Source organism: Macrotis lagotis, chromosome 4 (genome assembly GCF_037893015.1).
Source record: "Macrotis lagotis isolate mMagLag1 chromosome 4, bilby.v1.9.chrom.fasta, whole genome shotgun sequence".
Classification (NCBI taxonomy): Eukaryota; Metazoa; Chordata; class Mammalia; order Peramelemorphia; family Peramelidae; genus Macrotis; species Macrotis lagotis.
In genome coordinates this window covers 112752259-112764851 of record NC_133661.1, presented here as the reverse complement: position 1 = coordinate 112764851, position 12593 = coordinate 112752259, and positions in this window count along the sequence as shown.

The window sequence follows — 12593 nt, the reverse complement described above, 5'->3', positions numbered from 1 at the left end:
TCACCTCCAGTTCAGGGATTCTGTGAAATCTCACTTCCTTTTTGTCCTTATTTCAGTTACTTTTGGTTGGAAGAAGAGGGGGGAAAGCTGTCTCTACCTGTACATTGCTACAAGATGGAGGCCAGAAGCTCTCAGGTTTGGCAGGTGTTAGTGCTACAGTCTAAATATATCTGGAAACAGCTTGACCTCTCCCTGCCATTCAACACATCGATCAATCTTTCTCCCCCTCCTCCACCAAAAAAAAAAATGGGAAAAAGAAGCTACAGGGCCTGCTAGCTAGACTGAAAATCTGAGTACTACTGGACTCTGAGCTTCGTAGTTTGTCCAGACAGGCCCTGGGCCCAGAGAAAGCCTCTTGTCCAGGGCTGACCTGGACTGCTCTGACTCAGTCCACCCCAGCCCTTATTCCCTCCTCTCCTGCTCTTTCCCTCACTGGTCTTTGGCCAGAGCAGTTGTGATCCTCTCATCCTCCTGGGGCTTCTTTAGGACCTGACTCAGTACAGGCCTCAGGGCTGGACCCAGATTTGTGAGGCCCTGGGGTGGGGGGTAGGGGGATGGACACACACCCAGGCCAGCTGGGCTAAGTAAGACAGGACCCAGGCAGTCTGGCTCTTGGCCAAAAAGCTCCACCCTTTCCTGTGGGGCTGAAGGGATGACTCAGGGTTTGGGGGTGGGGAGGGGAGCAGAAAGGAAGTGTGGGAACTACTGGCCTGCCCCATCCTTCCACAAGAAGAAACAGTTGTCTTGGGGAGAATTTGGTGAGGCCATGGGGAATAGTGAAAAAATAAATTCAGTATTTGGCACATAATTGGTATTTAATCAATATTGACTGGTCCTCCCCTTGCCCCTCACTCGGTAGTGGGGGGGGGGGGAGGCAATCCTTTCTCTACCTATTCTTTGTCTCATCTTAACTGGTTTCTTAGACATTTGGGTGTTACTCTGAACCCATGTGTCTAGGAGCTTCTCTCACAGTGCTCCTTTCCTAGTCCTTATGCTGCTCCCTAGAAAGTATGAGACAGCTGTAAGGATGAGGGTGCTGAGATCCAAAGGGATTGCATTTACTTCCTCTAACCCCAGCTGCTCTCTTCTTGGGAAGAAAAGATCCTGTACATTCTGAGGCCAGCTGTCATGGTGGAGGGCAATCCAAAAGGGGGGAGGGGTCCACTGAATAAGTTCTGCCCTTGGTCCTGCAGCCTGCAGGATGGAGCCACACCAAACTCGGGAGTCTTCCCAGACTTGAGAAGGAAAGGGGATTTCTGTCCTCATGAAGGAAAGATAGCTCCTAAAAATAAAACTAGAGACCTTGAGCAACCTGTCAAAGACCAGCATGCTAACTTCATATGATGTTTTGCCCATCACATCCCATAAGATGTCATGCACATGCTCAGAGGGATGCAAGTTTGCAAAGGGCTCTACTTATTCCTTTCTGTCAAATGAATCAGCATGGTTTTACATATGAGGAAACTGATACATGATTTACTCATGGTTGCCCAGATAGCATCAGAGATGGGATCTGAACCCAGACCTTCCTGATTCTAGGTCTGATGCTTGATCTCCTAAGTCATACAAGTTCCTTTCCTCTTCTCTCCCTCATCCATTTGCCTAAGAAGGGGAGACACTCCTGTTACCCAGATGTGCCCAGGGTGGGTGATGGGGGTAAGAGAACTGGATATCTTCCCCCATCTATTGATGCCAAACTTCTGTGTGTATGTGCCCATCATCAACTCAAAGGGGGCTCACTGTTCAGTCATATCTCCCCCAGGTTGCCAGCTGCCTTGGGTGGAGCTGGCAGCTGGGGAGCAGCTGTGGGGAGAGATTCTAGAGACCAGAGCCATAGACTCCACCCCAAGGAAGGCTGAGGCTTGTGGGGGGAGAAATCTAGCCTGAGGAGATAGAACCACACCTTCCACCCTCCAAACCCCTGTGCAGATGGAGGGAAGCACCAAAGATAAAAGTCATCCCCAACCCATTGCCAGGCTCAATTCAATAAATCCAGTTCTGGAAGGGAAGGGGAATGGGTGGGAGGAGAGGGCAGGGGGATGGATGGAACAGGCCTTGAAAAATAGACACCCTGTGACACACTCATTCACTTACTCATAGGCACACCCAGTGATGCACTCACACTGAAAGACCCAGCCAACCATGTTCAGTGACACAGTCACACACAGTCACATCCATTGACACACCCAGCCTCTCTCATACTTAACACGTGAAGATAAAATGCATCACTTCCCCTCCTCACCAGACCCCTCTGAATCCATCTCCCTTTAGAGCAGTACAAGCCCAGAGGCCCAGCTGAGATCACTCTAAACTCCCTCTGCTTCCTAAACCAGGCCCACTGTGGTCTCTGGAGGAGACAGTGGGAAGAGGAAGAAAAGAAAGGCAGAAAGAGTCAGATGGAAAGTTGGGGATGCAGTTACTTCAACTCTCTGACCCTTGCTTTTCCCTCTGGGGAGTGCCAAGAGAAAGTTTTACTTCATCTACTTTTTAGTGGTGGTGTCTGGATATAACAAAATTTTATTTTTTGTATGTTTGCCTATTATTCCTTTCACTTGCGTGATAGTCCAAAAGGTATATTTCAAATCATTTAAAGACCAGACTGGTGATGTCTGCATTATTATAGGAACTTCAGGACTCAGAGTAGTGAAGAGCAAGAATACCTTAGGGGGTTAAAGGTGGATTAAAAATGCAAGGTCATTTTTTTTGTTCCAGAGTATGGAGTGGCTGTGGAGGGGAAAGCACTGGATCTGGAGTCTTTCAGACTTGCATTTCTAGCAGGTTCTAATTCTGATCTCTTCCTTACCCCATTACCTCAGTAACCTGACTGGGACTCAATTTCCTAATCTGTAAAATGAGGGGATTGAACCAGATAAACCCTCTTCAAGTACTGATGCTCCACGATCTCTGTTTTTGCTGACACGTACTGTGTATCAAAATCATAGAATCTCAGAGGGAAAGTGACTTTGGAAACCATCTAGCCCAACAAATATCTGCACAGGACTCCCCTCTCCAACATACCTGACAAGTGGGCATTCAGCCTTTGCTTGAAGACCTCCAGGGAGAAGGAACACTTGTGTTGTAGGAACATAATTTGGCAATGAAAAAGATTTTAGAAAACTTCTAATCTAACAACTTCACTGCTCATGAGGAAACTAGAGCCCAGAACAAAAAAAAAAAGTCACATGTGTACTTAGAGGTAGCTTATTCTACTTCTGGAGAGCTGCAATTATCAGGAAGGTTTTCCTCATGTGAAAAAGCCTAAATTTGCCTCTTCCAGATTTCCACCCCATTACTCCTAGTTCTCTCCTTGAAGGCCAAGCAGGCAAAAATTGATTTCTTTTTCCATGTCGGTATTTTAAATACTTGAACACAACTTTTATCATATATTGTCCATCCCTACCTCATTTCATCCAGGCTACACATACCCATACTTTCAACTAGGAATCCAGTGGATAGAGTTCTGGGCTTGGAGTTAGGAACACCTGAGTTCAAATTTAGTCTCTAACATTTAACTATGTGACCCCAGAGAAGTCACTTAACTTCAATGTTATCAAGTGTAAAAACAGGGATCATAATAATGGCTACCTGTCAGCGTTGTGGTGAGGACCAAATGAGATCATTTTTGTAAAGTGCTTAGCATAGTTTTTGGTTCATGTTGTCAGTCATATCTAACTCTCCATGACCTCATCTTCTTGGTAAAAATACAAGAATGTTTTGCCATTTCCTTTTTCAGTTCATTTTATAGATGAGGAAACTGAGGCAAACAGAGTCAAATGATATGCCAGGGATCACAAAGATAGGAAGTGTCTGATACTGGATATGAACTCAGGTGTTCCTGACTCCAGATCCACTCAACTACTTAGTTACCCCTCTTGGAACATATGCTTGTTTCATTTCTTCAACTATACCTAAAACAGTCCCATTCTAATTGCTCTCTTCAGGATGTTAAATGACTTTCCTAAAATGTGGTATCTAGAATTGAACACAATATTTGAGATTTTTAAATTATCTGAACAGATCAGGGTCCTCAAGGCAATTATTCTTTTCCTTATCCAGGACACTATGCCTTTCTCCAAGCAACCTAAGATTATCTTTGGGGCTGCATTTTTAGTTCAAACTGAACTTGAATTCCTCCAGATCATTTCCAAATGAATTATTATGTAGGCATATCTCCTATCTCATTCTTGTGAAGTGATTTTTTAGACCTTAAGAATCAGAGTTTTCATTTATCGCTATTAAATTTTATTTAATTAGATTCAGTGCAATGTTCTAGTCTATTGGGCTCTTTTTGGATTTTGAGTCTGCCAGCTGAAACAATTATCCCTGGATTTGTGCCCTCAGCAAATTTGATTAGCATGTCCCATCTATGCCCTTAAAACCATCAATTAAAAATGTGAAGCACAGCAAAAAACCAAAAGCCAATTAATAGATTCCTGATGCATTCCAATGGAGATCTCTTTTGAAACTAATACCAAATCCCTAATGGTGACTCCTTGAATCTGACCTTCTGAAAAACTCTGAATCCATCTTAACTGTCCTACCATCTTTTCCACAACTACATTTTTTTTAAGTTTTTGCACCGCAACTACATTTTCCATGGAAATAGCTTGAGGGGTGGTTAGGTGGTGCAGTGGATAGAGCACTGGCCCTGGAGTCAGGAGTACGAGTTCAAATCCAGCCTTAGAAACTTAATAATTACCTAGCTATGTAGTCTTGGTCAAGCCATTTAACCCCATTGCCTTGCAAAAATAAATAAATGAAAATTAAAAAAAAGAAAGAAATAGCTTGAGAAAAACTTCATCAAATGCTTCACTAAAATCTCTAGGCAAACTCCATTCCCCTGAACTATCAGTATGGAAACTTGTAAAAAGGGAAATGAAGGTGATCTAGTATGGCCTGTTCTTGATGGAGCTATATTAGTTCTTATCACTTCTGACCCCTACTTCTGGTGATTTCCTCTAGGGCCAAGCCAAACAAGTCAGGTGATAGTATGATACCTTGGAAAGAGGACTCTGGGAGTCAGGGGACCTGGGTTCAAATACTGTGTCTTACAATTTGATCTTAAACAAGTTATTTAAGGTTCCCTAGGTTTCCTTTACTCATCTATTAAAAAGGGATGGGAGTAGGGTGGGGTGGGGAGAGACCTTTCCAACTCTAAATCTATAATACTAAATCTAATTCTTCTGTAAGATATACTTTTAGATTTGTGAAGATAGCTATCATGTTCTCCTGGATAAAGTGATATTCCTAAAGTGCAGGTCTCCACATTATTTCCCTATTCAAGAAACTTCAGTGACTCCTTATTCCTTTTAGGATAAAATACAGACTTCTATCTTAACATTAGAAAGTCTCTTACAGGGGCGGCTAGGTGACACAGTGGATAAAGCACTGGCCCTGGAGTCAGGAGTACCTGGGTTCAAATCAGGTCACAGACACTTAATAATTACCTAGCTGTGTGGCCTTGGGCAAGCCACTTAACCCCATTTGCCTTGCAAAAACCTAAAAAAAATCTTACAATCTTGCCTTAGACTACATTTTCAGGCTGATCAAATATTGCTCCCATTACATGATTTGTGTCCATCCAAACTTACTTACTTACTGCTTTCCATCATCAACCTTGCAACTCCAGTCTCCAAGTCTTTGCTTAGACTACTCCTCTAAGCCTGAAATGCTTTCCCTCCCCAGTTCAGCCTCTTGGAACCCTAATCTCTCTTTGGGATTTAATTCCAGTGCCTCTAACCTTTTCTAATCTGCTCATTTGAGAAAGCTCTCTCATTTCCCTATAACCTTGATGCTATTGTTGTTCACATGTTTTATTCACTTATTTATGAGTATGTTGCCTCCCTCTCAGTAGAGACTGTCTCCATTTGGTATGGTCTTATAGACCAAGAAACCTGTCCAGAAGAGGGCAAAGAAGAGGATGATGGCACTGATTGCTAGTATCTCTAATGTTGTCTGCAGAAACTAGAAATGTTTTACCTGGAGAAGATAGATGGAACTGGAGTGTAGAAGAAATAGTATGATCACTGTCTTCCAATATCTGATGGGCTGTATGGTATGGTAGCAAACATGCCTACACCTAAATTACAGTAGGGAAAGGAGATATTATGTGGTTCCAGAGGGTCCTGAACAAGGGGTAGTTTTCAACTCAATATAATGAATTTTCTATCAGTCAGAGCAATTCAACCATATCCTCATGAGGGTTACCTTGGCAGGTAGCTCAGTTTCAGTCACTGCAGGCATTGGAACAGAATATAGATTCTCTCTTAGGGTCTCCAAAGGACCTTATGATTTCCAGTTGGAACCACTCTATTGCAACCTCTTTATATAATGCTTGATGAAACCCATAAAAGTACAGTGATCTGCCCAAGGTCATAGACTAGTTAGGGAAACAATGTAAAATGCTCCCACAATAAAAGTATAATTCATATCCTAATTTTACTTAGGTTTATAAAGGTCATGTCTAGGCTTTGCAGGATCTCTGGGATAGCACCAAGAAATCACTCTCTCTTTATTCCTACCCAAAATTCCCTCTGGAAAACCTCAGAGTATAACTTAAATATCACTCCTGTCTGATTCTCCATACATGTCTGTAAAGAAGTTTCTGGGTGCTAAGCAGGCATTCAAGGTAACAATGCATTTATCAAGCATAACCATTTCTTTTATTCTACAGAAATGCAAAACCATATAACCCACAAATATCAATAGAATTCTCCTACAAGACCTGGTTCTTCTCACCATCCCCAGGATCCTAAAATCATTTCTACTCATAATACTTCGATGGTAGTTTGGACTCCCATTGGAAAGGATACAAAATTGGGACTTCTCGATAGGCAGTCTTTTAAAATTCAGTGAGTCTCCTTTTTATTCCCAGGACCCCATGTAGACATTTAGCCCTATAGTACCACTCTGAAGGCCCTGAATCCTATTCAGAAAGGAAATAAACTTGGGATGACTGCTAAACATAGGATGCCTTATTATCTCAATGACTTATAGTAGTAATGGAAGGCAAAATCCAAGACGCTAGCTATGACTTTAATTGATTTTTCCAAGTTCAGGGTCCATGAACATTATCCTCTTTTCCCCCTAGAGGCCAATACTGCCCAAGACTCTTATCTATTTAGAAGGCTGGATTCTAGAATTCTCTAATTTGAAGTTGCTAGTAGACTGGCACTGCATAGAGACTCCCCATTCTTAAGCTAAGAGACTATTTGTGGACTAAACTGTGCTAAAAGTTACCACTCCTCTCTCTAATAGACTAGAGTTCAGGAACCCTCCCTGAATAATCAGGTGGTCCCCCTTTCCACAGGACTTTCAGGCTGAGATATGCCCCTGCCTCTCCAAAGCTATGGACAGGAACTTGGGCCAAGAAACTATGCTCTAAAGCCAGGTGGGAGAGACTATGGGTATCTTTTCTCTGTACTCCCTCAGGAAGGACTCCTGCCAGTTTCTAGTTCTTGTGTTCTCTCAGGATCTCTACAGAGGGGGGGGGGGGACAAAAGATGGGGGGGGGGAGCAGAAGCACCTGTCTGCTCCCTTTCACAGGCTGCACAAAGGAGAGGCTCCTCCTACAGTCTGACCAGAAACAGTGGGAGCCAGCCAATTTATCTTTGGAGCAGCCTCAGTCACTTAGATATAATAATAATAGCTACTATTTATATAGGTTTACAAAGGCCTTTACATATATTATCTAATTTGATCCTCAAAACAATCTTGTGAGGTAGGTGCTATTATTATCTGTATTTTCAGATGATGAAATGGAGGCTGATAGAAAACAAGTGACTTGCCAAGGATCACATAGTTAATATCTGAGACAGGATTTGAACTCAGGTCTTCCTGACTCAAATCCTGTGCTCAATCCATTGTACCACTTAGTTGACCCTGATGTCCTTATTCCCTTTAGAGACAGAATATTGAAGAAAAGTACCCTCAAAAATTCCAAAGATTCACCTCCTTGTAACCTCATCAAATTGATCAATTTGTCAATCTCCCACATAAAAAAAAAGTACAAAAAGAAATAATATGCATTGGATAAAAGGCTGACCTTGGAGATAAGAAGACCTAGGTTTAATCCTGATCAGTACTGGCTATTCAAATCTGGGAGAATCACTTAAGCCTAATAGCCATGGGAAATTGTCTAAAACTATAAGTTACAGAGGAGGCAAATTATTGGCAGTGGCTGAGAGTGTTTTCATATCAGAATTTCCTCAAACAAATGATATCACAGTTTCAGCCTCCTCTCCCCTACTCAAACCCCATATTGTATGGTACAATGTTGTACTTATTAAAGATGGACATCTGGAACCCTTTCCCCTCCTCTGATAATCTCCCTATGAAATAATTCATTTCTTGTGTCTAACTTGTCCTTAATCTGGATATTCCCCTGATGTACCACTGAATGACCTTGGACAAGTCATTTAACCTTGATTATCTCACATCCAGGGCATCTCCAGTTGTCCTGATTCATATCTGGCCAGTGGCTCCAGATGGTTCTAGAGGAGAAGGTGAGGCTGGTGACTTAGCACTGCACCACCTCACTCAAATCCAATTCATGTGCTTGTCAGGTCGTTGCCTCTCTGATGTCATTGTCTTCTTCAAGAATGAAGGACATTGGGGTGGCTAGGTGGCATAATGGATAAAGCACTGGCCCTGGAGTCAGGAATACCTGGGTTCAAATCCGGTCTCAAACATTTAATAATTACCTAGCTGTGTGGCCTTCGGCAAGCCACTTAACCCCATTTGCCTTGCAAAATCCTAAAAAAAAAAAAAAAAAAAAAAAAAAAAGAATGAAGGATAAATTCAATTGGGGGAATGGCTTAGCAAATACTATTGTTCTTTTAGAAATCAGGAGGGATGGATGGGAATTCAGGGAAGCCTGAAGGGATTTGCATGAACTGATGCTGAGTGAGATGAGCAGAACCAGAAAAACATTGTGCACCCTAACAGCGACATGGGGGTGATGATCAACCTTGATGGACTTGCTTATTCCATCAGTGTAACAATCAGGGACAATTTGGGGCTGTCTGCAATGGAGAATACTATCTGTGTCCAGAGAAAGAATTGTAGAGCTTGAACAAAGACCAAGGACTATTAACCTTTAATTTAGGGGAAAAAAAAACTGATATTTTATTGTCTGATCTTGCTATTTCTTATACTTTATGTTTCTTCCTTAAGGATATGATTTCTCTCTCATCACATTCAATTTGAATCAATGTATACCATGGAAACAATATAAAAACTGGCAAATTAGGGCGGCTAGGTGGCGCAGTAGATAGAGAACCAGCCCTGGAGTCAGGAGTACCTGAATTCAAATCCAGCCTCAGACACTTAATAATTACCTAGCCATGTGACCTTGGGCAAGCCACTTAACCCCACTGCCTAGCAAAAAACCTAAAAAAAATCCTGGCAAATTGCCTTTTGTGGGGGGGGGGGGGAGAGAAATAAAATTAGCCGGAAAATTGTAAAACTCAAAATAAATAAAATCTTTATAATTAAAAAAAGAATGAAGGACAAGCATTATCATCATCATTATTGTTCACCCACTATGGATAGAGCAACATTGTCCTCCATCCTTCTGATTCCCTGAGTTAGGTGGGACAGGGCAGAAGAGGTGCTGTCCCTCTTCACCTTGGTCACCTGATGCTACATCCTCATTAAATGATATCTTTTCCATTTCATTTAGGTATTTTAGGCTATTGAGGTCCTTTTTGGATCCTAAGTCTGTCAGCCTAGGGAGACTGAGAAACTCCTCCCTGGACAGCTTAGCTGTCAGTCAGTAATGGGACTTGCTGAGGATGTCTCCTACCTTTAGGACCTCCTAGGTTTGGGGTCTATGCTCACTGTTCTTATGGATTTCTTCTCTTTTCTTGGTACCTCAGGACTTCCCTTTGGATTTCAGACTTTGCTTGGATGAGGGCACCAAAAGCACACTTAGCTCCCTGCAATCGTGCCTAAACATTCCTATGATCTTGTGGCTCTCTGATCCCAGATAAAAATGAAAACTAATATTTCTCCAGTTGCAGCTTGTGCTGAGTTGATTTTAATGTGTTCTCTGAAGGAGAACTCAGTGTCACCTTCAGTTTTTCTGTAATTGCTGTGTGGTTAATCCCTCTTAACTGTGGGAAGCCCAGATATTTATGTTTTTCCTTTTACTAGATCTTTAATAATTGAGAGTCTCCTGAGAATGAACCCATCTATAATAGCTCCTTCACTTTACAATGCTATAGTTTCCACATATGGGGAGATTTACAGTGAACTCTCCTCACAACAACCCTGTGGTGAAGGAAGTGTAAATGTTCCTGTCCCCATTTTACAGATGGATATACAAGAAGACATTAGTTTAAATCCAATAATAAGACTCAGGAATCATGTGACTTTGGGGAAATCACTTTGTTCTGAGCCTTGGTTTCTTTAGAACAGCCTTCTCCCTGTCTCCTCCTCTCCCTTACCTCAGGAAAAGAGCCAATGGAAAGGGAGTGGCCAGGCAGGGAGTTGAGGGGAAAGTGGTTTGGATCCTTGAGGCCCCCAACTAACTGCACAAATTTTGGAGGTGGGGCTGAGGGAAGAGTGGAATGTATAGTTTTTATCTCCCCAAGCTAGCACCCTTCCTCCCCATCCCCACCCTCGGAGAGTTCTAACTTCCTGAGGTAAGTAAAGGAATATGCAGGGTGTTCCAAAACTTTTAGTGCAGGTTTAATCTTTTTTTAAAAAGCAGTTTTAAGCTTAAGGCACTTAAGACTGTTAGAACAGCCAGTATTGCTTTGGGCTCTATAGGATCCTTCCCCAGAGTTGCTCTATAAAAATGAGGAGCATAACCTTTGAACTAGCTACCTCATAGAATTCACACAAAGATCAAATTAAATAATATAAGCAAAAGATCTTTGTAAATGAAAAATATTCTGAGATAAAGCTATTGTTTAAAAGTGGTGGGCAGGATCAAAAAATAGAAATAAGTAGTTTTCAGAGGATGAAATCCAATCTACCAATAGCCTTATGAAAAATTGCTCTAAGTTACTAATAAAGAGAGAAATGAAAATTAAAACAACTCTAAGTTTTTTTTTTTAAATTCTGAGGTTTTTACCTCACACCCATCAGACTGGCAAAATTGATCTCCCAAAGAGGAAAATGACAAATGTTGGTGGAGCTGTGGGAAAACTGGTGCATTAATGCACTCTTGGTAGCAATTGTAAACTGATCCAGTATTCTGTAAAGTAACTTGGAACTATGCGCAAAAAGCTATTCAACTGTACAAATTAAAACTGCTATTCAACTTTGACCTAGCAATATTGCTATTAGGTTTATGTCCTAAAAGAAGAGGAAAGGAACCGATACATATAAAAAAAAATGTTTATAGCAACCCTTTTTGTGATAGCAAGGCATCAAAAACTGAGAGGTTGTCCATTAATTGGGTAATGGGCGTGTGGCTAGGTGGCACAGTAGATAGAGCACCGGCCCTGGAGTCAGGTGTACCTGGGTTCAAATCAGGTCTTAGACACTTAATAATTACCTGGCTGTGTGGCCTTGGGTAAGCCACTTAACCCCATTTGCCTTGCAAAAACCTAAAAAAAAATGAAGCAAAGAATGACCTCTTATACCTAATCAAAAAATTTTAAAAATCACTCTGGAAGATTTAGTATTTACATTTAGTCTGAGCCAATCAGGGCCCAAACAATGACAAAGTGGGGTTTGATCTAGGACCTATTGTTGGCTAATCAATGAGAGCCAGTTATTCAATTTTAAGGCATTGTCCTTAAGAAAGAAATCTAGCCTATAAACCCCAAGATATCTTTCAAATCTCAAAATTGACATTCCTTTGGGGAGAGCACCTGCAGGTAAGGGTTATGATAGCTGATGTTGACAGAAGGGAAGGAAGGAAAGAAGGAAGGAAGGAAGGAAGGAAGGAAGGAAGGAAGGAAGGAAGGAAGGAAGGAAGGAGCTGTGTGTTGTCCAGTTGGGACCCCAGTGGACCAGCTCCTACTACTACTCACAGAACTTCTTATTTGTCCTTCATTCTGGAAGAGGACCATAGCTTCAAGGGAGGTGATGCCATGACATGCAAGTGAATTGGATTTAAGTGAGGGAGGGATGTACAAAGTAACCAGCCTCTCTTTCTCCTCTGGAACCATCTGGGTTCAGGGGCAAGATATAGGTCAGGGTAACAGGAGATGGCACTTGCTACACTGTATATGTGTGTGTATGTGTATATGTATGTATGTGTATATATTTATATATATATATATATACACACATATATAGTAGGTTTTATTTTCTTGTTTACTCAATAGGGTGGAAGGAGGGAAGGATGAGAGGAAAAGAATTTGGACAGAATGATAAAATAAAATTGAATTAGAAATAAAAAGAAAATGAGGGATAAATCATTAGTCTACTTTCATAGGCAATTCATTTCACTTTGGGGTAGCTCTAATAGTGAAGAAGTTCTTCCTTATGAAATTTGCTTCTTTGCAATCTTCACCTCCTCTCCTACTTCTGCCCTCTGGAGGCAAACAGAATTTAAGTCTGATTGTTCTACTGAAAGTCTACAAACTTGTGCCTCCATATTCTGAGTCTTCTCCAAGATTAAAAAAAAAATCCAG